The following is a 26,185-nucleotide window of genomic DNA, read 5'->3' as shown; positions in this document are numbered from 1 at the left end:
TTTGTAAAGAGGTCCAGCATGAACTATACACAGTGCAGCAGTCCAGGTATAATTTTCTTTCTTTCTCGAGTGGATTGTAGAAAAACTAATGAAACTATATTCCTCTAGCCATTTTTGTTCAGCTGTCCACCGTGTAAATATCAAACCAATAACAAAATATGAAATTAATCTTTAATGTATCTTCACATTTTTCTTTTGCAATGCAACTCTAAAAGAAAAACGAAATATTATGGTCATCAGTATTTTCTTTCTTTTCTTGCTGTGGTGGTATCATCTTGTTTCTTTACCTTTCAAAAAAAAAAGTTCTTGTTTCTTTCATTTCATTGTTTTTCTTTATATGATTTGTGATCAACAACCCTTACAGTGTTGTGAAACCCCTTCTCCTTTGGAGGAAAATGCAACCCTGAGGGACTGAGATATGTCAAAACTCAAAAGTACCGCTACAAATGGACATATTTATCAAAAATCCATCAATAGTTATTGGGCTTAACAAAGGCATGTTGGGCCGACTGAGAGATGATGAGATACAGCAATAGAGCAAAGTCAACCTTGCATCACCAGAGTTCGTCTTTTTGGTGTCTCGGTTGCGATGCATTGCAGCCGCAGAAGAGAAGAGTGTTTTGTTGAGATCACTCCCCATCTTGTAGTCATCATATGCAGGATTATTACTTCCAGTACATATCCAGGCATGTGATAAAACTAGGAGTTCACAAGAATGTTGCTCACAACATAAGAAAACTAGAGTTAGGCCTGGGCACATTCAAGTTGGGAACTAGCTACCAAGGAAGAGTAGAGATTTCAGAGTAACAAATGGTGTTTGGGAGATATGAGCAGCAGTAAGTTGCTGAACCTGCTGATCAAAAAAAAGGAAAAAAAAAATGTTGCTCAACCTGGTAAACGAAAATTTGTTGGGTCCTAGAGTGAATAAGAAATCAGCTCTTTCGCTTTTTTTTTTTCTTGATTGGTAAGACGAGTTTCAAATCAATTATTACTGAATGACTTTACCACTGTACTACAACAACAATAGCGGAATAAACTCTTTTCTGGATGGAGCATTAGGTAATCCCCTTTTACACTAATTAATTCAGCATATCCATAACATCTTTGACATTTTTATTTGCTTTAGATAAGATACTGTTTGAGATACCATTGAAATGTCATGTAAATACTCGCTTTATGTTATATTGTGTTCTCATTATGCGGTGCTACATAAGTTTCCTGGCCACAACGCTCGAGGGTCATTGAAAACTTTGTCAACTTTCAATAGGTCTTTTTCTTTTCAAATTTTGTCGCTTCTATTTGGTCGACATACTCCACAGATGATTTTCTCCCATAATTGTTTCTGTTTTTCCTACATTCGTTTTGGCTATAATAATTCTTGATAACATTCTATATATCCAGAAGATTTATCCTACTGTGCCAACATTCTAAACAGTTTATCAGGCGTTCTATGTACCAACCATATCTTGGCACATCTACCTATATATTCCCCATCAAGCTCCACATCCACCCACCCATCCACCCACTCACAAACGTACCCCCACCAAAATTCTTCATTTTGCTTCTTTATGAGAAGACTTGGGAGGTTCAAAGCTGCAAAAGTTTACACAATATTTAGTTCTAATTTTCCTCGCGTTTTTAGGGGCCACTCAAAAGGATTTAGGGGTCATCAATTTATATCCATCCAAAGACTCTAGTTAAGGGGTACCCTATATGATATTGAAATTACATAAATGCCCTTCTGGTAAAACCGTATAAAAACCAAATCAAGAAAAATTCTACTCATTTCAACTCTTATTCTTCCAGTTTCATATCTTCCGATTGTGGAAGAAAAAAAACTTTCCTCGTTCAACCGAAACATCCCCGCGAATCGTAAAATCAAAACATCGTCGATTCGTTTATAAAACAATGGATAAGGGAAATGAAACCCACAGACCTAGAACCAAAAATGTTGCTCGGGGTATAGATCCAAAGATTGAGATTATAGCAAGAAATAAAGAAATTCTTGCTGCAAATGAAGAAGAACGCGAATAACGCGAAGAACAAGTACCCGACAATGTAGTCGGTGGTGGCGATTCCGATAGTCAAACACTTCGTCAACTTCAAATGACCCAAATTAGGTAAGAATCTATCATTTTTGGTGTTTATTTCGCTTTAATTCGTCGAATCGAGAAAATTTTTTTCTAGGGTTTTCGGTTATTTATCCAGATTCGGTCCATTCGGACGATATTCATGCTCATTTACTTCCGAATGTAGTCGTGTTCTTCATTTCTCAAGAACATCGACAGTATTCGGAAGAAAGATTTGATGATTATCTGCCGAATATTGGTGGTCATATCTTCCTGGATACAAACTGCTAATAATCGGTAGTTTAATGAATTTTCTGGCTACCGAATATATTTAAGTAGACACAGAGTATTCGGAAGAACACTCACTACCGAATGTATATATTGAAAAAATCTCAAAATTTCTGATATAGGAAAAATCCCATTTTGGGGCCAGTATTTATTCGAAAGACAATATAATGTTTTATACCTCCGATTGTGTAGGATAAAATTTTAGAGTTTCTGAACTCCAGTTGATGAATATTCGGTTGTAAACATGTTTAGTTATATTCCGATTGTTTTTCATTCGGAAAAAATATGTGTCTTCTTACTTCCGAATTTGTACATTCGGGTTATAGATGTGCACTTTGTCTTCCGATTGTGTAGGATGAAAAATTTACAGCTTCTGAACTCCAATTGATGCATATTCGGTTGTAAACATGTTTAGTTATATTTCGATTGTTTTGTATTCGGGAACTAGATGTGTCTTTTTACTTCCGAATGTGTTCATTCGGGTTATATTTCCATACTTTGTCTTCCGATTGTATAGTTTGTAAATATTGTTCCTTTCTTTGTTGTTTAGACAAAGTCGAGAAAGGAGGAAGAAAGTGACAGCTAGTGCTAGGAGGGAAAGGAGCGCCAAAGATAATTCAAGTGCTCAACAAAGCTTACAAGAACAAAGCAGTCAACAAGGAGTGCAACCAAGTGCTGAACAAAGTGTAGAACAACAAGGCAGTGAACAAGGGGTGCAACCAAGTGTTGAACAAGCCGCTCAACAAAGTGCAGAACCAACTGCTCCACAAGTTACACCCCACCATGAAATTGAACCAGTTGATCCAGTGCCAAGAGTAGAAGAAGAAGGACAACCAAGTGGTACCCAAAAAGCCAAAAAAGGAAAATATGGTGTAAAGAAGGATATTGCTAAGAAAGCATCACATCTTGTCCCTCAGCACTTGAAGAAGAAGGGTATTCTAGCAGGCACAATCCTTGGGCTACCGGCGGATGGAGGAAAATTGCTATTTGGATACAAAGACTCATGGGCCAGAGAAATATACGAAACCGAGGTAATAAAATTACTATTTTTTATTAATGTATTGTCTATGTGTTATATCGTAATATTTGTATTAAGTATTTTTTTATGTACTTTAATAGGATCATCAAGATGCGGTCCGTCTACTCAAACCTACCGCCGCACTAACAAAAATGCTTGCGTGGCCTTTATCCGGTGAATGTGAAAGGTTCAAGTCAATTTTTGCCAACTCGGGGTTAGCTAATACCGCCGAGAATTATCGAACCTACTGTTCTTGATAACTGGGATAAGAGGAATGACTTCATTATCGACACTGGTAGACGAACCACCCGAGGTGATGAAAATTCTCCAGACTATATGAGTTGGTATAACAAGGTATCACATCCTTTGGTTATCCGTGAAATCAAATCCAACACTACTGCGGCGGGTTCAAGTTATAATTGTATCATCAAAGACAAACCAGCTGGTTATGATAGACTGGTGCGTGTTCTTATATTTTTGTTCATTTTATATTATTCCTATAAATCTTAGGTAATTACCGTTTGATGTTATGTCATTACGTATAAAAAACAGGTGAATAGGTTCAAGCGTGTTTCCAAAACATTAACTGCATGCCTGAAGAGCGGAGATCCCATGCCAGCTGAGAAGATCAAAGAGGCTAGAGATCTAGTTGATAATATGGATAACGAATATTATGCTTCCCAGTTTGGGGAGAAAGTCACGAAGAGGCATCAGCCCAAGGTGGCAGTATCAAAGACGGGTAAAAGAACTCGAGCTTCATCGAGCGCTGAAGCTGCTCCAACTGAAGGTGCTCAAACCCGTGGTCGTGTAGGACTGGGAGGTAGTCACGGTCGTAAAGTAAAGAAGAGCAGATAAATGACAATGATTTTTGTTGTACATTCGTAAATTTGTTTGGGTAACTAAGTTAGACAAGTTCAAATGACAATGATTTTTGTGGTATATTCGGAAGTTTTGGTAACTAATTTAACTTCCGATTATTTCAAAGACAAAATTTGAAAAGTATAAGTTTTTCCAAATTCTGATTTTTGGGCCATCGTACATTCGGAACATTACAAAAAACCTATCCTCCGAATATCACAAGTTCAAAACAAATCACGCCATGGCTCCAGGTGGTTCCAAGGGCCAATATTGAAGGTTAGACAGCCCATATTCGGAAGTTTTGGTAACTAATTTAACTTCCGATTATTTCAAAGAAAAAATTTGAAAAGTATAAGTTTTTCCAAATTCTGATTTTTGGGCCATCGTACATTCGGAACTTTACAAAAAACCTATCCTCCGAATATTACAAGTTCAAAACAAACCACGCCATGGCTCCAGGTAGTTCCAAGGGACAATATTGAAGGTTAGACATCCCATATTCGGAATTTTTGGTAACTAATTTAACTTCCGATTATTTCAAAGAAAAAATTTGAAAAGTATAAGTTTTTCCAAATTCTGATTTTTGGGCCATCGTACATTCAGAACTTTACAAAAAACCTATCCTCCAAATATCACAAGTTAAAAACAAACCACGCCATGGCTCCAGGTGGTTCCAAGGGCCAATATTGAAGGTTAGACAGCCCATATTCGGAAGTTTTGGTAACTAATTTAACTTCCGATTATTTCAAAGACAAAATTTGAAAAGTATAAGTTTTTCCAAATTCTGATTTTTGGGCCATCGTACATTCAGAACTTTACAAAAACCTATCCTCCGAATATCACAAGTTCAAAAAAACCACGCCATGGCTCCAGGTGGTTCCAAGGGCCAATATTGAAGGTTAGACAGCCCATATTGGAAGTTTTGGTAACTAATTTAACTTCCGATTATTTCAAAGACAAAATTTGAAAAGTATAAGTTTTTCCAAATTCTGATTTTTGGGCCATCGTACATTCGGAACTTTACAAAAAACCTATCCTCCGAATATCACAAGTTCAAAACAAACCACGCCATGGCTCCAGGTGGTTCCAAGGGCCAATATTGAAGGTTAGACAGCCCATATTCGGAAGTTTTGGTAACTAATTTAACTTCCGATTATTTCAAAGACAAAATTTGAAAAGTATAAGTTTTTCCAAATTCTGATTTTTGGGCCATCGTACATTCGGAACTTTACAAAAAACCTATCCTCCGAATATTACAAGTTCAAAACAAACCACGCCATGGCTCCAGGTGGTTCCAAGGGCCAATATTGAAGGTTAGACAACCCATATTCGAAGTTTTGGTAACTAATTTAACTTCCGATTATTTCAAAGACAAAATTTGAAAAGTATAAGTTTTTCCAAATTCTGATTTTTGGGCCATCGTACATTCGAACTTTACAAAAAACCTATCCTCCGAATATCACAAGTTCAAAACAAACCACGCCATGGCTCCAGGTGGTTCCAAGGGCCAATATTGAAGGTTAGACAGCCCATATTCGGAAGTTTTGGTAACTAATTTAACTTCCATTATTTCAAAGACAAAATTTGAAAAGTATAAGTTTTTCCAAATTCTGATTTTTGGGCATCGTACATTCGGAACTTTACAAAAAATTACCTCCGAATATTACAAGTTCAAAACAAACCACGCCATGGCTCCAGGTGGTTCCAAGGGCCAATATTGAAGGTTAGACAACCCATATTCGGAAGTTTTGGTAACTAATTTAACTTCCGATTATTTCAAAGACAAAATTTGAAAAGTATAAGTTTTTCCAAATTCTGATTTTTGGGCCATCGTACATTCAGAACTTTACAAAAAAATTATCCTCCGAATATTACAAGTTCAAAACAAACCACGCCATGGCTCCAGGTGGTTCCAAGGGCCAATATTGAAGGTTAGACAACCCATATTCGGAAGTTTTGGTAACTAATTTAACTTCCGATTATTTCAAAGACAAAATTTGAAAAGTATAAGTTTTTCCAAATTCTGATTTTTGGGCCATCGTACATTCAGAACTTTACAAAAAACCTATCCTCCGAATATCACAAGTTCAAAACAAACCACGCCATGGCTCCAGGTGGTTCCAAGGGCCAATATTGAAGGTTAGACAGCCCATATTCGGAAGTTTTGGTAACTAATTTAACTTCCGATTATTTCAAAGACAAAATTTGAAAAGTATAAGTTTTTCCAAATTCTGATTTTTGGGCCATCGTACATTCGGAACTTTACAAAAAATTCCTCCGAATATTACAAGTTCAAAACAAACCACGCCATGGCTCCAGGTGGTTCCAAGGGCCAATATTGAAGGTTAGACAACCCATATTCGGAAGTTTTGGTAACTAATTTAACTTCCGATTATTTCAAAGACAAAATTTGAAAAGTATAAGTTTTTCCAAATTCTGATTTTGGGCCATCGTACATTCGGAACTTTACAAAAATATCCTCCGAATATTACAAGTTCAAAACAAACCACGCCATGGCTCCAGTGGGTTCCAGGGCCAAGATTGAAGGTTAGACAACCCATATTCGGAAGTTTTGGTAACTAATTTAACTTCCGATTATTTCAAAGACAAAATTTGAAAAGTATAAGTTTTTCCAAATTCTGATTTTTGGGCCATCGTACATTCGGAACTTTACAAAAAACCTATCTCCGAATATCACAAGTTCAAAACAAACCACGCCATGGCTCCAGGTGGTTCCAAGGGCCAATATTGAAGGTTAGACAGCCATATTCGGAATTTTGGTAACTAATTTAACTTCCGATTATTTCAAAGACAAAATTTGAAAAGTATAAGTTTTTCCAAATTTGATTTTGGGCCATCGTACATTCAGAACTTTACAAAAAAATTATCCTCGAATATGACAAGTTCAAAAAAAACCACGCCATGGCTCCAGGTGGTTCCAAGGGCCAATATTGAAGGTTAGACAACCCATATTCGGAAGTTTTGGTAACTAATTTAACTTCCGATTAATTCAAAGACAAAATTTGAAAAGTATAAGTTTTTCCAAATTCTGATTTTTGGGCCATCGTACATTCGGAACTTTACAAAAAAATTATCCTCCGAATATTACAAGTTCAAAACAAACCACGCCATGGCTCCAGGTGGTTCCAAGGGCCAATATTGAAGGTTAGACAGCCCATATTCGGAAGTTTTGGTAACTAATTTAACTTCCGATTATTTCAAAGACAAAATTTGAAAAGTATAAGTTTTTCCAAATTCTGATTTTTGGGCCATCGTACATTCGGAACTTTACAAAAAAATTATCCTCTGAATATTACAAGTACAAAAAAAACTGTTTCCTGGAACTAAACAACACCATAATCGGAAAAAAAGTTGACTCATAACATAACCGAATATTACAATCGGTAGGTTGTTTAACAAAATAATCTACCGATTTCGTATAATCGGCTAGTTTTTATATTAATAATACTCCGATTACATCCATTACATAAAGTTCAAACGGCCTTAACCTTACAATTTCGTCAAAAGCACCTAAATCCATACTCCTAATTGACCATAAAAGTATTAAAACAGATCATAACTTCCAGTGACCATAGAAATTGTCCCTCTTGATTGTGTAGCATCCTTCATGTTCAAATCGTTTCCCGTAGAGGTCCACATACCGGCGATCCGCAAGATTTCTCTAAAATTACGAATGAGTAACAAGTTAGTACTAACTTTTGTTAATGTGAGTTGGAGTTACAGAGATACTTACTCGTTTTTCATGCGTCCACCAAGGAAAGCGTTCCTAACAAACCGTTCCTCATCTTCAAGTTTGTCAATCTCCTTATCGAGCGCATTCTTTCTCATCCTAATGTCATTGGATGATCTTCGAATTCGATTACCATCTAAGGCCTCAAAGATACGGTTCCATATCTGCTCTTCGGATTCCGATTTGTGGAGCTTGTGAACACGATCATGAGCAATCTTCTTCTTCGGCAAAAGCAATATCCATGTTTTTTGTTATGAAAATTAAAACTGAAGAGAGGAAAGAGTTTGGTGCAATTGGGGTGATAGATATGAGTTTCTTCATATAGGTTTAGGGTCCAACGGCTCTTTTTGTTTTTCCCATAAACTCCAACGACTAATTTGACGAAAGTTGAATGTGGAGAAACCAATAATCGATAGGTATTGTATTTAGCATATCCACCGATTATGGTAGCTTTCAAAATTTGAATTTGGGGCAACTTATAATCGGTAGGTTTTGTAATATATTTAACTCCCGATTAACGCTGCATCCAAAACACGAACCAAGTGGTTATGGCTGGCTGTGTACACTCCCGATTAATGAACACAAATTATTCTAATACTGCACCGACTACAATCGGAAGTCTGGGAAATATTTTGGCTTCCGATTGCAATCGGAGGATAACAATGTTATCATATCCTCCGAATATATAAGGGTAATTTCGCCATTACGAATTACGCGAGATAAGGGCTGGCTACATTTTCCCTTTGGGTGACCTTTTTTGTTTTATTGTTGGCCCCTAAATCCTTTCGAGTGGCACCTAAAAACGCGAGGCTAATTTTCACTTGGAGTACGGTCAGAGAGAAGCTAGTGTGACAAGTGTGTCACACCCAATTGACCACGTGACATGTACACTTTACACAAGCAATTCAATCACATTCAATGAATGATGATTGAACTAGCAGAGAAAAGCTAGCTAGGTTAAGTCTGACATTTTCTCATCAGTGGCCATTGCTGAACTGTTTAGGGTTTCCAAAAGACGCATTCATTATCATATATGTATATCAGTATATGGTAGGGAAAATATCTTGGATTCTTAGATGCTTTGTCTTTCTTTTCTACTGTTCATATGCATCTTCATTGTCACTAATATTCTTGTTACAGATTTTTTTTTAATTAATATCCGTACTGATCTATAACTGTATCTCATCTTTGAAGTTTGAACAAGTAAAGTTGCACGCACTGTGTGATAAAGAATTGGAATAAAATGTCGCTGAGTTTACAATGTTGAGAAACCCTTAAAAAGAGTAAACCCGTAAGAGTATATGAAATATCTATTCATATGCTAATACTCCTGCTATATTACAGGACAGATCCATCGCAAAATATCCCTCGTTTCAATCAACTCATATTGAGCACGCCCAGCAATTAATCCAGGCTCCCTACCACTATCTCTACTCCTTTGGAGATTGCAAGCATAAAAAAATGAGCAGTAGACTAAATGGTTAAAAATGCTTCAAAGAAAATGGTTAAAAAAGAATACACCAAGCTCAATCCATAGTATTTTATAGATATCTCCTCATAATATAATAGAACTGCCTATTCTTGGTGGTGGAATGGAAAATTTCCATATATGATTTGATAGTGAGTGCATATCAGCATGCTTCGGCTAGTTACAACTATCAACTTGTTATTGATCACTATCTTTATATTAGTGCATGGTGCTTAGGACAAAAATAATTTCTGATGATTGAGGGTGTGCCTCAACACTAGTTGTGACTTGTGATGCTCAACCGATTACCACAATTACTACTTGCTGACTGCGCCCACTGGCTTTAGAGTTGTTTGACCATATGGTGCTTAGCCAGGTAGTTAATCACTTAATTGTAAACCACTCTTAACTTTGGTAATGAAGTCGTGTATTTTAAACTGATTCTTCCTCTTCCCAAGTTATGAAGGCAATGACATACATTGAGAAAAGAGCCATGCACCTATGAAAGCTAGGCAGGGGAAACCTGTTGCACATTCTCAGGCAAACAGACCGAGGCTTATTTTTATAATAAGCTGACTTGGGGGACCAACGACCTTAAAGGGAACGACCTTTAATGTGTTATGCTAGTGATCAGCAGGTGCGTCTTACACCCATCAAGGAAAGATTCTGGAATTTTTCAGTGATATCTTCTTTTTAAGGATGTAATTTGTATTAGAAATGTTCCTTCATCACCTGGATTGTATGTTATTGTATGTATTTGTGAAATTTATTACAAGCGGGTTTTCGAAGTTAGTAAAATATATGGGCTTCTAAGATGCTATCAGCGACTGGTATAACTGTAGTACAGTGGTAAAGTCACTGGATGATGATAGCAGCGATCTGAGTTCTGAACTCGCCAGCACCATATTCTTTATCTTTACCGATCAAAGAAAATGAAAATAAAAATATGCTATCAGTCTTCGGTGTCTATGGATTGCAATCCGCGAGTAACAGTTAGCATGCCGCGGACGCCGTGTTTATGTGCTACAATCCCATGGCGGCACTCCTGGTACCAGTCCCGTATTCAAACTCAACCATCTTCGGTAAGTATCATCAGCCTTTTAATCTTGACAGAAACCTAAAGTAAGTGCACATATAGGACCATTGTCCCCCCATGCTTTGGTTCCCTAAAGCACTCCTCAAATTTATTTAATTTAAGAAGTAGAAAAACAGATTAAAGCTCTGAAGTATGGGCATTGATCGTCACTAGCATTTTTCTTTTACTCTTTTCGTACATCTTTCATTTTCTAGATCACTCAGTGATTTGTATAAACATTTCAATGATACATTTAATTAGAAAATCAAATTTACTTTAATTTACTTTGCTGTCATAAATCTATGTTTGTCGGGAGTACAAAGTTGTCATAACTACGTTTCGATTTCTGGTTGGCCGAAGCTGCAACAGGAGCTCTTGGTTAGACTGATCATGTATATATATATATGTAACCAGAGAATGAATTAGTACGTTTTCCCTTTTCTTCTATTATTGTTCTCCTATCCAGCATGTGCATATTGTAGTTGCAGAAAATTTTACAATCATATCCATATAAGAATCTAAGCAATATACTAAGTTATCATGGTGAAAATTATTCATTTACTCATTACAATCTTAAGATAGAAACAAGATAATACAAAGACTTTACTTGCTCTCCAAATAAAATTTCTCTTTCCTAATTTTTTGTCTAACACACTCTCTGAGATCTCTCATTACATGATAGCTCTTCCCTTTATATAGGATTTTACATAGTGGATGACATCTAATAGATCCCCTATTTTCGGAATCACTGTACGTTACAATCGCTCATATACATTTACTCAACTTCGCACACTTTATACTTCGCACATATCATCACACTTTACTGGTGGCTTTGCTGACATCACCAAATACGTCATCTCAATTTTTCTATGTGCGATGATCTTTGCTTGTGTTAGATGATCTTTGATTCGCATACATAATGAGTGTGAAATATTCCACTCCTACATTTTGCCTCTTCTCATTGCATTCTCTTTATAGAGTGAGCGATATGAGAAATCTCCGTCCTAAAATATCGCACATGTTCGACTTTTCATATTCTGCTTTGCCGACACACTTCCGGAATCTGAGCTTTCCTAATTTACGCGTGTCTTCTTGAGCACTCATTATCTGACACGTCCTTATAACCGCTTCTTTCTATCCGTTTATTCTTCGCATTAAATGAGATAGACCTCGGGAAACGAGAGTAAATCTTCTTATATATCTTCCTTCATCTTCTTCTTTCTTATTTTTACTTCTTCTTTCTTTTTCACCTGTTACTGCAATTTTCTTCATCATTTTTTTTTACAGTCTATCATCTCTTCCCCATCTTCTTTATTGTTCTCCGCGTTTTCCCATCTTTTCCTTATAACCTAATCTTAATTTCACTGATTTGATCATAATCTTACTGATTTGATCTTGATCAAGATTTTTTTTTACTTATAAACCCATCATTCCCATTCTTACAATTTCTCCTGCTGGCAAAAAGATGGAGATAGAATTCACCAAACTCAAGAAAGAATTTGATACCAGAGGTTATTCGCTTTCCCTTCCTTCTGATTCTGATTATTCATCCAAACTCAATCTTGAGTTAATCAATTCCGTACAATGGACTAATCAGAAGATTATCGTATCATTAGGACAACTTCTGAATAATCTTCCTATCCCATTGTATAATCCAGAAATCCCCTTGTTCTACAAAATTCTGGTTGATAACCGATTCGCATTGGGAATATTTCAGCCGAGTGGTGATGCTATTAGAATAATTTTGGAATATTCGCGTCGCGCAGCAGGATTAGGAACTTCTTATTCTTATGAGGTACGAAATGAATTGTTCTGTGATAAAGCTATCGATCCTGTTGATTATACTCTTGATAACTTCTTCAAACACTACTATGCTGCGATCATGAAGAATGAATCAACCAAGTGGGCCATTCGCTTAAGAAGAAAGGATGGCATTTCTGAAGACGAGAAGATTATGCGAGATGTAGATTGGAATGAAAAATCCAATAGTACTGCTCGCAGGTCCAATGACACATGTTGGCTTAATTTCCCTGTAATCTTAGGAGGGCCTTATGTGTCGGGAAAAGATGCCGATGGTTGGATCTTCCCCTGCCTGAGAAATTTTCTGCTTATCATCCTTGGAAACTATCTCTGTCCGAAGATGAGAATAAGAAAGCGGTATGAGATTTTCGCACAAGTATTCTAAATTTCGCATAACTTTATTTTCTTTGTTTCTTATTTTTGTACTCCTTCAATTCCAGATTGTTAAGTCAAAGAATATGGCTAAGAGGGCCAAGACTTCGCACGATGTGTCATCTTCGCAGAATATCGAAGTAAGGAACATTCTTTCTCTAATTTTAACAATATTGTTGTCTCTGCTCCTTATCTTGGTTATTCGGGCAGGTTGAAACTTCGGGTGTTAAAACTATGGGTAACTAAGAATCAAACCAAGAAACCTTTGTCTAAATCTTCATCCAAAACGTCTTCTTCGGATCTTTCCAAGAAGCGTAAAGAATTTGACCCTTCTTCGAGTCCTGAATCCGATGATGATGATATTCTCACTTCTGAAGATCCATCGATCTCCTCCTCCATGAAAGATTTATATACCCTTTTCTCTGATACAATGTCAGCTATTAATGATGATGAATTACAACGCACTTTTGGAATGGTTTCTAAAGTCTGCGATGCTTCCATTTTGGATGATCCATCTCTTCGCGGAGCCGCTTCTGTAATAAACCCAAGTTTCCAATATGCACTTGGTTCTATGGTAATGTTCACATCTTCACACTTTCTTTAATTATTACTTATATTCTTTCTTTTTATTTCATAATTCCTTCCTTATATTTTCGCAGGTATCTCGCTTATCTTATGTGGTTTCCTCAGATTACCAAAGGAAACTCCTCAAGCTGAAGGGGGAAAATACCAAACTTAAAGCTGATAATTATTCCAACACTGAGCGTATTCGCGAAATCCGAGAAAGAAATGATGAACTTATTGGTACGTAATTTTTATCATTCCCATTTTCCTTGCTTTATGTGATAATTCGCACTTCTTATTTTTTCATGTTCGCAGACATTTATAACCTTTCTGATGAGGCATCCAATTTTCACGATGGGGAAACTCTTTTAGAACATCTCAATTCTTCTTTAAACAATTATCCTACCAAAGGATTTGAGAATCTTAGTTTGGAAGAATTAACACTGAAGTATACTGCTCTTAGAATGGATCATACACCCCTATTGACTACACTCAATAACTTCAGACGTTGTCTTCATGAGAATAAAGAGACAATTCAGACTTTGGAAGCAAGGAAGAACAAACTCATTAGTGAAAAAGATGAGGTTGCTCTCAAGGGTGCGAAGGCACTATAAATATTCCAAGAAATTGTTCTTAAAGTTCAAGTTGAACGTGACTTAGATTTGAGCGAAAAGAACGCACTTATTGAGGAAAGAAATTTAATTCGCTCTCAACTTCTTATAGAAAGTGAAGCTGAATTTAGTTGGGCTGCTAGGGTTCTGAATGATGCTAGGCAGGGTTTATCCGTAAACGTGAGCCTTCAATCTGAACACTCCGCACTGGTTAAAGACATAATTTCCAATCATGAAGGTCATTTGATATCTTGTTTATCTCTAACTTGCTTATTTATTCTTCGCAGAGAAAGAGAAGAACTATCTTGCAAATATTGAAGAATTAGAGATGCAATTATCTGCCCGCAACTCCAAGTACCAGAAGTTAAAGAATAACTACATCCTTACTTTTTCGAATAATGGCAAGGATGCCACTCGCGCTCGTGATGCAGTCGTTAAGAAAGTCTGTGTTGATAACGCTATTCCTCTCTTTAAGTATATATACGCAGACGTTTCCCCCAATGAGGTTGTTCCTGATATCTCTGATAGTGAAGAAGAATACGAAGAATATGAAGAAGAAGTAAGTGATTCTGAAGCCGAGCGAAATGATGAAGATAAAAATTAGTCATTCTTCACTTGCTTGTAAATTATTTTTCTACCTCTTGTATATATTCATGTTTCTTGGAATGAACACGTCTTTTGTAAAGAGCATGTTTTAAGTATTAATCTTTGCTCCTTTAATGTATGTTCCCTTTGATTTATACTTGTATTCGCACATAGATTTAATACTCTTTAAAATGTCATTATTTCTCGTACGTGCATGAGACTATCAAATGGGGCGAATAACATTCCTCTTATGTTTGCATTCCCATTATTGCCTCTGTTAGTTGTCACATATTGATAGGCCGACGAACATAATATTGTCCTAATGCGAAGTTATTCGCAGCGTATTCATTCCCCTGCAAAACAAAGTTAGCATATTTCACGAGGTCTTATTTTGCCTTCCTAATTAAAGGTCTTATTTTCCCCGAAAATTTCTTTATTCTTGTGCGACGAAATCGCAGAACGTCTTTACACTGTAATATATCGATCTATTGATCTCGCCTTATCTTTTTCTTGTATTATTACCTCTTCAGGTCTCTTATGTGCGTAAATATGACAAGCCTTAATACTCCCATGAGTAAAAAGCCTCATTACATTTACGTCTTTTGACAAATTCAACTCCCTAATGGAGGGTGACGTCCTTATCTTCCCCCTGGTTGCCCCTTCAAGGAATCTTACCTCTATCGAGTTAAGGTTGGCTCCTCCCATCCGACAATATAACAACCAGTTGATTTCGCAGCCTCTTATTCCTCCATCGATGAGGTTTATGGTTACGAGAACGCACCCTAAGTAAGGTATCTTCGGACCGAGTGCATCATAGTCAGGACTTGTCAAAAGTGGCAAGGTACGCTCCAGACGCCCCGGGCACTCTTGATTCAACCGTGTACCTCGGCGTCCTGATCGACTTTCTGCACTCCTTAGGAAAGATCTTATTACCCCAATCTTTCGATTTAGGTGTCTTTCCTGGATGGGCATTTTCGTTTTTCTCACCCCAAATCTCCATGACTCAAGTTCCAAGGTCGATGTAGCTTTTCCTTGAGTCATGCTTACCAGGTTTTCCCCGAATATGACATGTGATAGGTCTTACTTTTTGCCTCTTGCATTTATGCGAACTAGGTTGGACGTCACATTCGGATGCCTAGCCTCCCTAATTAGAGTTTTTATTTCTGTTGCCTTCTATTAAGGTCTTATTATTAGGACTTACATTTGCCTTCTCTTGATATGATATCATCATATGAAAATAGAATTTTTCATTTCATTCTTATTCTTGAGTTATACAACTCTAGTACATATAATTCTTATTAATTTCTTACTCATGAAGAAAAACATTTGCGCCTTTCATACTATTCACTTGCTTCTTTCGTCTTTTGCATCTCTTGAAGTTCGCAAATGCTTCTCAAAATATTATTTCGCATGATTTCTTCGTTCTCCTCTGTGCGAGAATCATCGCACACTTCACTTTTTTCTTGAAAACATAACTTCTGTCTTTGGATTCGTTCTCCTTCTTTAGAAATAATCTTTCTGGATCGCTTGGTATTATTTTTCGAAGAAGATTCTGCTTCAGTACCCTGCTTATCTGTTTTTCCACCTTTAGACACTACATCCACCATTAATCTTTCACCTCTTTGATTATCTTTAGCATGCTTCTTCAAATTTCTTCGTTTGCATTCCCGCTCTTCGCACTTGTCAATATCAATTTCCTGATAGCTTCTTCCTTCATTTGTATCTCCCCTTATTATACCAAGACCTTGAGGTGAAACTTTATGCATTGATGGAACGTCGAAGCCACACCCAATATACTATGCATCCATGGTCTCCCAATCAAAGCATTATAAGGTGATTCGACATCAATAACACAGAATACAATTTCTATTGGAAGTGCATTGTCACTTCTCCTTTTGGATTATTCGCAACACCATTAAAGCCGTAAATTTTATATGTTGAAGGAATTAATTCGTCATCTCTCCCACCCATAGTCTTGTACGTATGATAAAAGAGAATATCAACAGAACTCCTAGGATCTATGAGTATTCTATTTATAGCCCAAGTATTTGTTTCATCTTCTTCGTCATCCTCTACTTTAGCCTTCGGATTAATCCCTAACCTCACCACTAGTGGACATTCATGTGGTTCTCCTGCTCCTGGTGTTTCTTCCACACTGGACGAAATAGCCTGCTTTTGCCAATCCTTTAATGGTGATACCTTCGCAAGGTTAAATATTTCTCTTCCATCATTGTCTTTCGCATGCACCCGACTTAAGATGTTGTCATGAAAGTCTTCTATATTCTTGAACGAATGTATAATCGAATTACAATGCAGGTTCTTCGCCCTCGCAACAACTTCAATTATGTATCCATTCTTTCCTTTCTCATCACCATATGCATTTCCTCCTGGTGGTGGTGGTGGTAAATTCTGTGGTTGTTGTGATAAGAAGTGATCCAATTTTCCTTGATCGATCATTCGCAGTATGACCATGAAAGCGACGATATACACATAATTCTTTGCTCCTTCTCCCTGGTGGTGGCTCATCTCCTACATTATGTGGTTCAGTAATTTCTTCCATTAGTATAACATCTTCCCAGATTTTGTCTACTGTAGTATTCAGCTTTGGCAAGTTTATATGTTCCCAGACTATTTTCCCAGTTCCTTGTTTCCTATTATAATATGGTTGTTGGCCTCCATAGCCTTCTGGAGGATTATCCATTCTTTGAATCTTATTATTTCTTCCGCGATTTTGAAATTGTTTTTATTTGTATTCTCTTTCGAATTCTTCTTGATCTGCGCTACCCATGGCTACCAGCTTTTGTTCCACCTCTTCAATATTCTTTCTTTGACTTCCCTGTGATGTACTCGCAACAACATTTGTCATCCTTGGAAGTAAACTTGCATTCCCATTATTCGCATTAGGTATCTCAACTGGGTAATAATCCATATCTCTCTGCTTCTCCTCAAGTGCTATATACTCCTCTTGAAATTCACGCAGCTCTGACATTGTTGTGGTATCCTTTATCCTGAAGATCCGTGTATATAATAAATTTGTAGGAAAAAGAGCATTGATAAAGGCTAGTATAAGATTGCGTTCATCTACTCGTTTTACCATTTCAGTACACATGGTCCTCCAATGCGTGGTTAGATGACGCAAACTCTCATTGATCCTTCTGCGAAGTCCAAAGGCCGTCTCAATCCCCGGTCTTGACATATTATTACTGATATATTGTCCCAAAAACACGTTCTGTAAATGACGAAATGATCTAATGGTCCCCACTGGAAACCCTTCGAACCATTACAAAGCTTCCCCTGTTAAGCTTGCAGGGAAATACTTGCACAATACTGCATCATTCTCTTCCCATTGCAACAGAGATCGGCTGTAAGCTTTTATGTGTTGTACTGCACATGTGCTTCCATCAAATATACTGGTAAATTTCACTTAGGTGGTACTATTGCAATTTGTATTTGCCTTGCAAAGGGTGTTTTTCCAGCTTCCTCTACTGCTTCTTCTAATTGTCTCCTTCCACCATTTCTTTGCGCAGTCATAATTTCTCTTAACTCTGCCGTTTCTCGAAGAATTTCTTCACTCATAGTTTGATCTAAATCCTGTCGCATAGGTATTTTTAATCTCGCTTTCCTCAATATATTCTCAGGATTATTTGTCTCATGGACTCTTGGATCTGTCGTTCTTCAGCTTCTTCTCATCTTCTCCTACGCCTTTCTCTTTCATCTCTCATATGTTCACGAATAACATTATTTTTTTTCATCCTCTTCTTCGCGTTCATATTGATCTTTCAATATTTCTCTACCATTCAATAGAATTCTTCCTTGTTCTGGATCATTTTCTTCATCACAACCCGACTCATAGTGTGTGCGATATCGCTCGCCTGCATTTTGACGTCTGTTGTTCCTTTGACCTTCTTGTCGGTGATGATGCTCACGCAGTTGATGGTATTTGTCATATTCTATGTGTCTCTCATCACGTTGATCTTGTAAATTATCATCTACCTGTAAGTTCTCATCAATATTATCTAAAGGTTGCTCACGCCTAGCATCTCTTTGATTAGATTGACTTCGTCTTGATGAACTTCTGCTTGCCCTAGATCTTGATCGCGTAGCGCTTCTTGATCTATGTTCTTGTAATCTAAGATTCTCTTATCTTAGATCATCATTCTGACGTATCAAGTTCGCACGCTCTTCTTCTTCTCTTTGCCGATGTGCAATCAATATTTGCCTAAGTTCTGCAATTATCATATTTTCTTCATTTTCTTTAATCCTTCCTGCATCTCCAGTTATTTGTTCCTCTTCGGTAGAATTCGTTCGTGCAGGATGAACACTGACTCGATCGTAATCAATATCATTGTTCTGCTCTTGTATGCGCTGAGGTCCAATTGGATTTTCATTTCTTTGATTTTCTCTTTGTCCTACCTCTGGTTTTTCAGGAATTTCACCTCTTCTTCTTTCAGCAATTCTTTTACTCCTCCTAGTTGTCGCCATTCGTTCAGTAGTAGATCCGATTCGTTTCATCACCACTTTTTTGTAATAACAAATGAAATACTATTTTAAAAAGAATTGAAGGTTCTAATGATGAAAATCTCAATTTTTTAAAGAAAAATGTTAGATCTAAAATTCCGCAGACTTGATTTCTAAACGAACTCACCAACAGGGTATATCACTCCGAGCTGTTTCTAGCGCCAAAATGTAGTTGCAGAAAATCTTACAACCACATCCATATAAGAATCTAAGCAATATACTAAGTTATCATGGTGAAAATCATTCATTTACTCATTAAAATCTTAAGATGGAAACAAGATAATACAAAGACTTTACTTGCTCTCCAAATAAACTTTCTCTCTCCTAATTTCTTGTCTAACACACTCTCTGAGATCTCTCTCATTACATGATAGCTCTTCCCTTTATATAGGATTTTACATAGTGGATGACAGCTAATAGATCCCATATTTTCGGAATCACTGTGCGTTACAATCGCTCATATACATTTACTCAACTTTGCACACTTTATACTTCGCACAGATCATCACACTTTACTCGTGACTTTGCTGACAACACCAAATACGTCATCTCAATTTTGCTATGTGCGATGATCTTCGCTTGTATTAGATGATCTTTGATTCTCATACATAATGAGCGTGCGATATTCCACTCCTACACATATAGAGTACCATTGCGCAATAGCATTATATATTTGGTGCAAACACAACTTCCCTCCTTAAGAATGTCAAATAAATCGAATGATGAAAATAGTTTGGCTCAATAACATTAGGGATTTTTTGGCCGTTGTCCATCGAAAAAAGTCAAATAGACTGAGTTAATTGACACGGGAATGCTTTACCATCCAGATAGCTAGCAATTACATGTTGTTTTTCGTCTGCACTTGTACACGCTTCGATTATACTCCCTCTGCTTCTACAGAAGTGTTACCAACACTTTTTTATTTTGGCCTAAAAATTATTAACAAATTTATGATTAGATTAGCAACTTCTTGATTTTTTATCTGTAGGGGCGAAATATCGCACAGAGATAAAACATGACCTCGCCATGACTAAGACAACCATCAACACGAAGAAGAGAGAAATTAGGCGAAGAGTAATTATGCGATAAGGAGAACTAAGCACGAAGAACAACCATGCAACAGGCATAGCACGATGTATATCAAGAAGAGCACGAAGAAGTAGCGAAGGACGACGACATCTCCCCAAAGCCTGGCGAATAAGACAGAATGAACAGAGATCAGATAGCAGAGATTTTGCACGTGAATTCGTTTGTCTTCTACGATAGTGTTTGCGTATATAAGGGTTCAAATAGTAAAGAGAGAGGAGAGGTTGGGAGGGAATTCAGTGAAGTATCAAAGCTAAAACCACTTTTAGAAGAGAGAAAAGAAGTCATTAGAGTTTAATCTTTTACTTGTCATCTCCATTGTTATAAACTTGAATCTTCATCATATTTATAAGAACACCATATCCTTAATAAAAAGCTTGTGTGAAGATCATATCTAGTATCAAGAGTTGTATAATATCATTAATATTTAAGTTTATCTCCCTGGCTTAGACTCCGTGTTCTTATCATTTCATTGGGTGTAGTTGTGGAATTTTCCGCAACTACATTATCACAAATTGGGTGGTAGAATATCTGCATTGTAACCAATCATAGTCGCTAATGATTTTTGTATGAACATTTAATGTACGGTGATATAACTTTCGTGTGAAATGAACAAAAGAACAGAGGATTATCTGCATTTTCTAATGCAATTCGTACAGTACTACGGATCCCGAAAGGGTCCCCAAACATTAAGGGTCCCAACTCTATACCTAGTAACAGCATTATATATTCTTTCATCGTTTTCAAAACGAATGTATCAAATCTTGGCTACTACTGTATACTCACTTCTTGTAATTGGTCACGCTAGTGTGTATTGTTAACAATATTTCCTGCTTGATATAATACAAAAGGCGCCATTGTTTAGTGTTCGATAGCATATGCAAGCACTTTCGAGGCGCAATCAGGACCATTAGGACCATGTAATGAATGGTTTTATGAATTCCTAATACATTAGTTTATGTACCTTAATTAATTAACATGCGGATTAACTAATGATGTTGTTATTGACAGACATCAGTGAGGCTGATTATGATCTTGGAAATGTATGTTCCTGTTGCATGTTGTGAACCATCAAACTTGGAAGACTTGTGGGTTTAGGGAGACAGACAACAGCATGGGATAAAGATAAGAAAAGGGAAAGCAGGGTAGCTAAGTTGCAACAGTGATAAGGGTTCTTACATTTTTTTTTTCTTGGGCGGTGGTGGTTTGTTTAACTAGTGGGGACGGATTGAACTTCTAGTGAGGAAAAAAGAAAAGTAGTCCAACTTTAGAATTACAAGACACCTTGATATGAGGAATTGATTTAGTGAGACAGGTTGGAATTTGACAGAGAGAGGGCTAGTGTGAATGTGTAATCTAGATAGATAGAGATATCCATCTGTTTTTTGTTTTAAAAAATGACCAACGAAGTAAGGGTATAAGAAGAATAAACCAATGGGAGAGTTGGAACCCTAATAAGTGATACCACAAGTGGTGCTTGTGATCTCTATATAAAGAATCCACAGGCCTTCGCTTCTTCTTCCCTCAGAAAATCTCAACAAGAGTTTCTATTAAACTAGTTGGTTCTACACAATTATATAACTAAAATCTGAGGGTGATGATGATGAAGGGATCTAGCTAGCTAGCTATAACTAGCTAGGGTTGGAGGAAGAAATTTTCTTCAGGTGTAAGGTGGTGTACAGTAGTAATAATACAGGTACGATGGTCTGCTTTTTTTTAATATGCATGGGTTTATATGGTGACAGAAGAGAGTGAGCACACATGGTTTTCTTGTATGAAAGTTCCCATGCTTGAAGCACTGCGTGCTTAGTCTCTATCTGTCACCTCAACCACCTGGGTGCTTACTCTGGATCTGTTTGTTTCACTTTTAATGGCTTCTTCATCAGAGTATACCTTAAAAGGATTTCTTTAAATTATTTCCCTTTTACTAACAAACATATACGGAGGTGTTCATGTCATTAATGGTTCAATGGTATTGTTTGATGTATTTATTTACTCCTCTAACAGCTCCACTTTTATGGTACCTTCATACTCTCTGATATCTAGATCTCGATCTATATGTGTTTACGATCTTCTCCACTCAGTGATTAGGATCTATCGATGATCGATCTATCTGTGCTCTCTCTCTTTTTCTAATAGCTAGCTCTACAAGTCTATTTTGTGTTTTATTTTAAGTGTATGTGTAGATTTTTCTCAAAGAACCCTAACTAGTTTAGTTTTGAGATGCAAAATCTCTTATAATTATTATCATTTTTTTTTTTTGAAAAAAGATAGTTCAAATTTAAGTAAACTGTTGTGTTTTATCGAGCTTTTGTTTACTTTATAATTTGCGTTCAAGTATCTGTTATTTGTAGTTGTATCATCACCATCATATATCAATGATTTGTGTATGAACCTCGGATCTGGTCAGGTCGGTTCATCATATTAAGTTGATGAGGGGAAGTCAGATATTCATATTCCAAGTTTTCTTGCTTGGAGACTAATTAACTGATCATCCATCAAATTTATGTACCAATTGATGGGAGACTTGGGACTTCGATTTTTGCAAGCTAAGACTATGATATGTTGTACAAGTATATGTCAAACTAATTCTATTTTATGTTGCAAGGTATCAAATACACATTCTATTTCATTTTTGGGATGGTTTTGATTTTCTCCTAAAGGTGCAACATTATAACAAACATCTGATTATGGAGGGTAATCAATAGAGTAGATCAATACAGTAAAGAAAACATCTTGTATAAATAAAAGAGTGGCGTTGTCCCTAACTTTGATATATGAGCTAGTAGTATAGTGATTGACTTATCGCCTAAACAGACTCAGTCTCCAACAAGAGGGTATATATTGGAGACAAAAACAGAAAAGCCATTAGAAGTTCGCTAGCTATTTGATCATATTATCGGAGTTTATGATGCTGTATTGTACGGTGATTCTACAAAATTTTGATCTCTCTCCAAAAAGATGTATTGTTTTACAATTAAAATAAAAAGTTAATGTACAACCTCTTAATCCTCCCACGAGTCCCACCATCAACTCGATTGTTTATACCGAGGCGCTTGGAACAGAATTAGAAGAAGGAGAAACAAGATTTGGCCCCTGGAAATATATACCTGGCCGTGTGTTATTAGGATCGAAACCAATGCGGCGCTTTCGTCATAACCAGTATGGTTGTTATGCTGCTTGATAACAAATGTTCCAACTCCCAAATAACACTTTTCCCATGTGGACTTTCAAAACCTCTGTTGTTAATTTTTCTTTTTCTTATTTATTTTTCTTATTTCTTAAAATAAACTTAGCTTCATGTAGACACAAATCATGTTGTTCATGTAACCAGATGATATATATACATTGATCTTTGAAGCCAAGCACGAAAATTGTTAACGTTATTATATATAGCAATATATATGTACTATCTCCCTGGACACAACCCTGGCCAATGTGGAACTGCTGATTTGTTTTTGTTTTTTTGCTATGGAAATTTTTAAATTTTTTTTTTTTTGCCCACGCAAAGTTGTAGCTAGTTAATACAAATTTTAACCTATTTTATTTTTAGCCCTATTTAAGAGCTAATTAAAAAGAGGCGATCAAAGAGCTTATCTAGATATATAAAACCCCATTCCCTAGCCAACTGCTTTATTAGAGGATGGATTGTTGAGATGTTTTTGGTGTGAAGAACCGAAGACCTATATATGACTCAAGATCCTTTACATAGGGAGTACTTTCTCCATGTAATCCTTTTATACAGGGAGTACACATGAGCTATCTATCTATCTATCCATCTATCCCAACCTGTCTCATTGATATCCGAACCTGTATATAGGTTTGGTCGATCATATATATCCCAACTTGTCTCATTGATGAATGATGATGAATTCCTCGTGTCAAGGTCAAATAAAAAAAGTTGGCCTGCTTTCCTTTTTTCAGTCAGTCCCCACTAACTGACCAACACCACTAGAAACAATACATACCGTTGCTACTGTTTGGCTTCCCGATCTTATCTCTATTGGCATCCTAGACAGGCATATACAAAGACAACTCGTCCAAGTTCGAAGGTTCACGACATATACATTTCCAAGACGATATATATATACTACCAGATAAAACAATAAATAACACATGGAGAGATAAGAGATTGAATAACCCTTTCACCGGTAGTTTAATTAGCTAGTTGATTTTCACATGTTATTCGTCCAATCTGTTTATGTATGCATTTCTTCTTGTGTATGTCTATGTTATCCATAACCTTGTTCGGGGACGGAAAACGACCTCTAGCTATTGCTGATGAACCGCTAGTGGATCTAATTATTACTTTATATAAGGGGAGTAATGGGCACTGTCGTAATGAACTAAGAATGCACATGTTCCGTAGGAGATGAAATTCACATTTGCTTCTCACCAATTTACCTATATTGCAGGTGAGTGAGATGTGGAAGAATTGAGACTTTCAGATCTTTGGTTTAATGAAATGGAAGCGTATATAAGAAGGAAAAAAAAACAAGTTTAAATAGGATGGATGCCCAAATTGTTATTCTATCTCTGCTTGCTGTTTCGCCCACCTGTATTCACATTTCACACGCCCAACTGTTTACCAAGTCCAAAATTCATCTTCTAAGTTTCATGCTATCTATATATTATACGAGCTTGCAGCTCTTTTCTGTAAGGAAGGAGTATGCCACTGCCGATACTTCCGAGTTCCGAACCAATTTGGCATTGCCGAAACATATGCAAGGTTGTCTTCCCCTTTATTTTTTATCCGGCTTCTTTTTTCATCTACGTTGTTGTTGAACCGTCCACATCACAAAATGGATTGGGCTTAACAAAGATGCATGTTGGGCCGGGTAAGAGACGAATGAGATTCAACAGGTAGGAATTACCAATAGGTACTATTATATAATTATAGTGTTCTTAGTTAGTGGCAGGTCCACTCATTAAAGCCCAGTAATTGGAGGTCCATAATTAAAACAAAACATAAAAATGGACCAAATTTTTTAAGCCCAGGTCCTACACACGTGTGTAACCTATTACGTGCATTTTAATAATTCTCAAAATGGCCTTCACTATAAGTATAACAGAAATAAAAGCCACATTTTCTCAATTTTCTTCTCAGATCCGTTTTCTCTCTCTCGCTCGCTCTCCTCTTCTCTGCTGCAGCCGCTTATGAAGTTTAGACCTAGGGTTTGTGAAGATGTTTCGTGGTTTTACAGGTATGTTATGTAATATTTTCTCCAGTTCTTCTTTGTTTTTGATTAATTCTCAACTGAATCATGAAGGTCTGATTGATTTCATGATGTTTTCACTTTCTTTTTCCAGTTTTGGTAGTTCGATTTCATGATGTTCTCTAGTTTTTCACGTGCTGTTGATTTTTAGACTATGAATCAACAGTACATATTTGGTGTACTGAAATATACTGCTCTAATTTTTTATTTTTTTTATAGTTTTGGAGATTTTTCTTGTTTGATCCAGAAGTACATATACGGAATACTCAAATTAAAGTGTTTCGATTATATTTTTTCATAGATTCGCTACTTGTTTTTCACATGCCGCTAAATTTTAGATTATGAATCAGCAGTACATATATGGTGTACTGAAAAATTATGCTTTAATTTTGTTATTTTTGTAGTTTTGGATATTCTTCTTCTTCGATCTAGAAGTATATACATGGAATACTGGAAAAAAAAGTGTTTCGATTCAGTTTTTTATAGATTCATTACTTGGTTTTCACATGCAACTGATTTTAGTTCCATTTTGTTTTTTTTTTATATGCTTTTGAGTTGCTTTTGTGTATTAATCATCGGTACGTATATGATATATTGGTGGATTTTAATGAAGCAAGTTCAGATCTAAATAAAAAATCATGTTTTACGTTTATTTCATTAGTAGATCTGATATTTTTATGGTTTTTGGTTTGATTTTCAATTTTCTTTTGTGTATTAACCATCAATACATATCTGACGTTCTGTTTTCTTTTTTTGTTTACTATGAATCTATAGGTTTTCTCTTATTTTTTTGGTTTGATCCAGGAGTACATATATGTTGTACTGGTTGAAACTTCTTCTGATTCTGTTTTATTCAGTGTTTTGCCACTTTTTTTGGTTTGATCCATGAGTTCGTATGTGAAATAC

The sequence above is a fragment of the Papaver somniferum genome, chromosome 2, assembly GCF_003573695.1.
Source record: "Papaver somniferum cultivar HN1 chromosome 2, ASM357369v1, whole genome shotgun sequence".
In the NCBI taxonomy this organism is placed as follows: Eukaryota; Viridiplantae; Streptophyta; class Magnoliopsida; order Ranunculales; family Papaveraceae; genus Papaver; species Papaver somniferum.
This window is presented reverse-complemented; position numbering follows the sequence as displayed.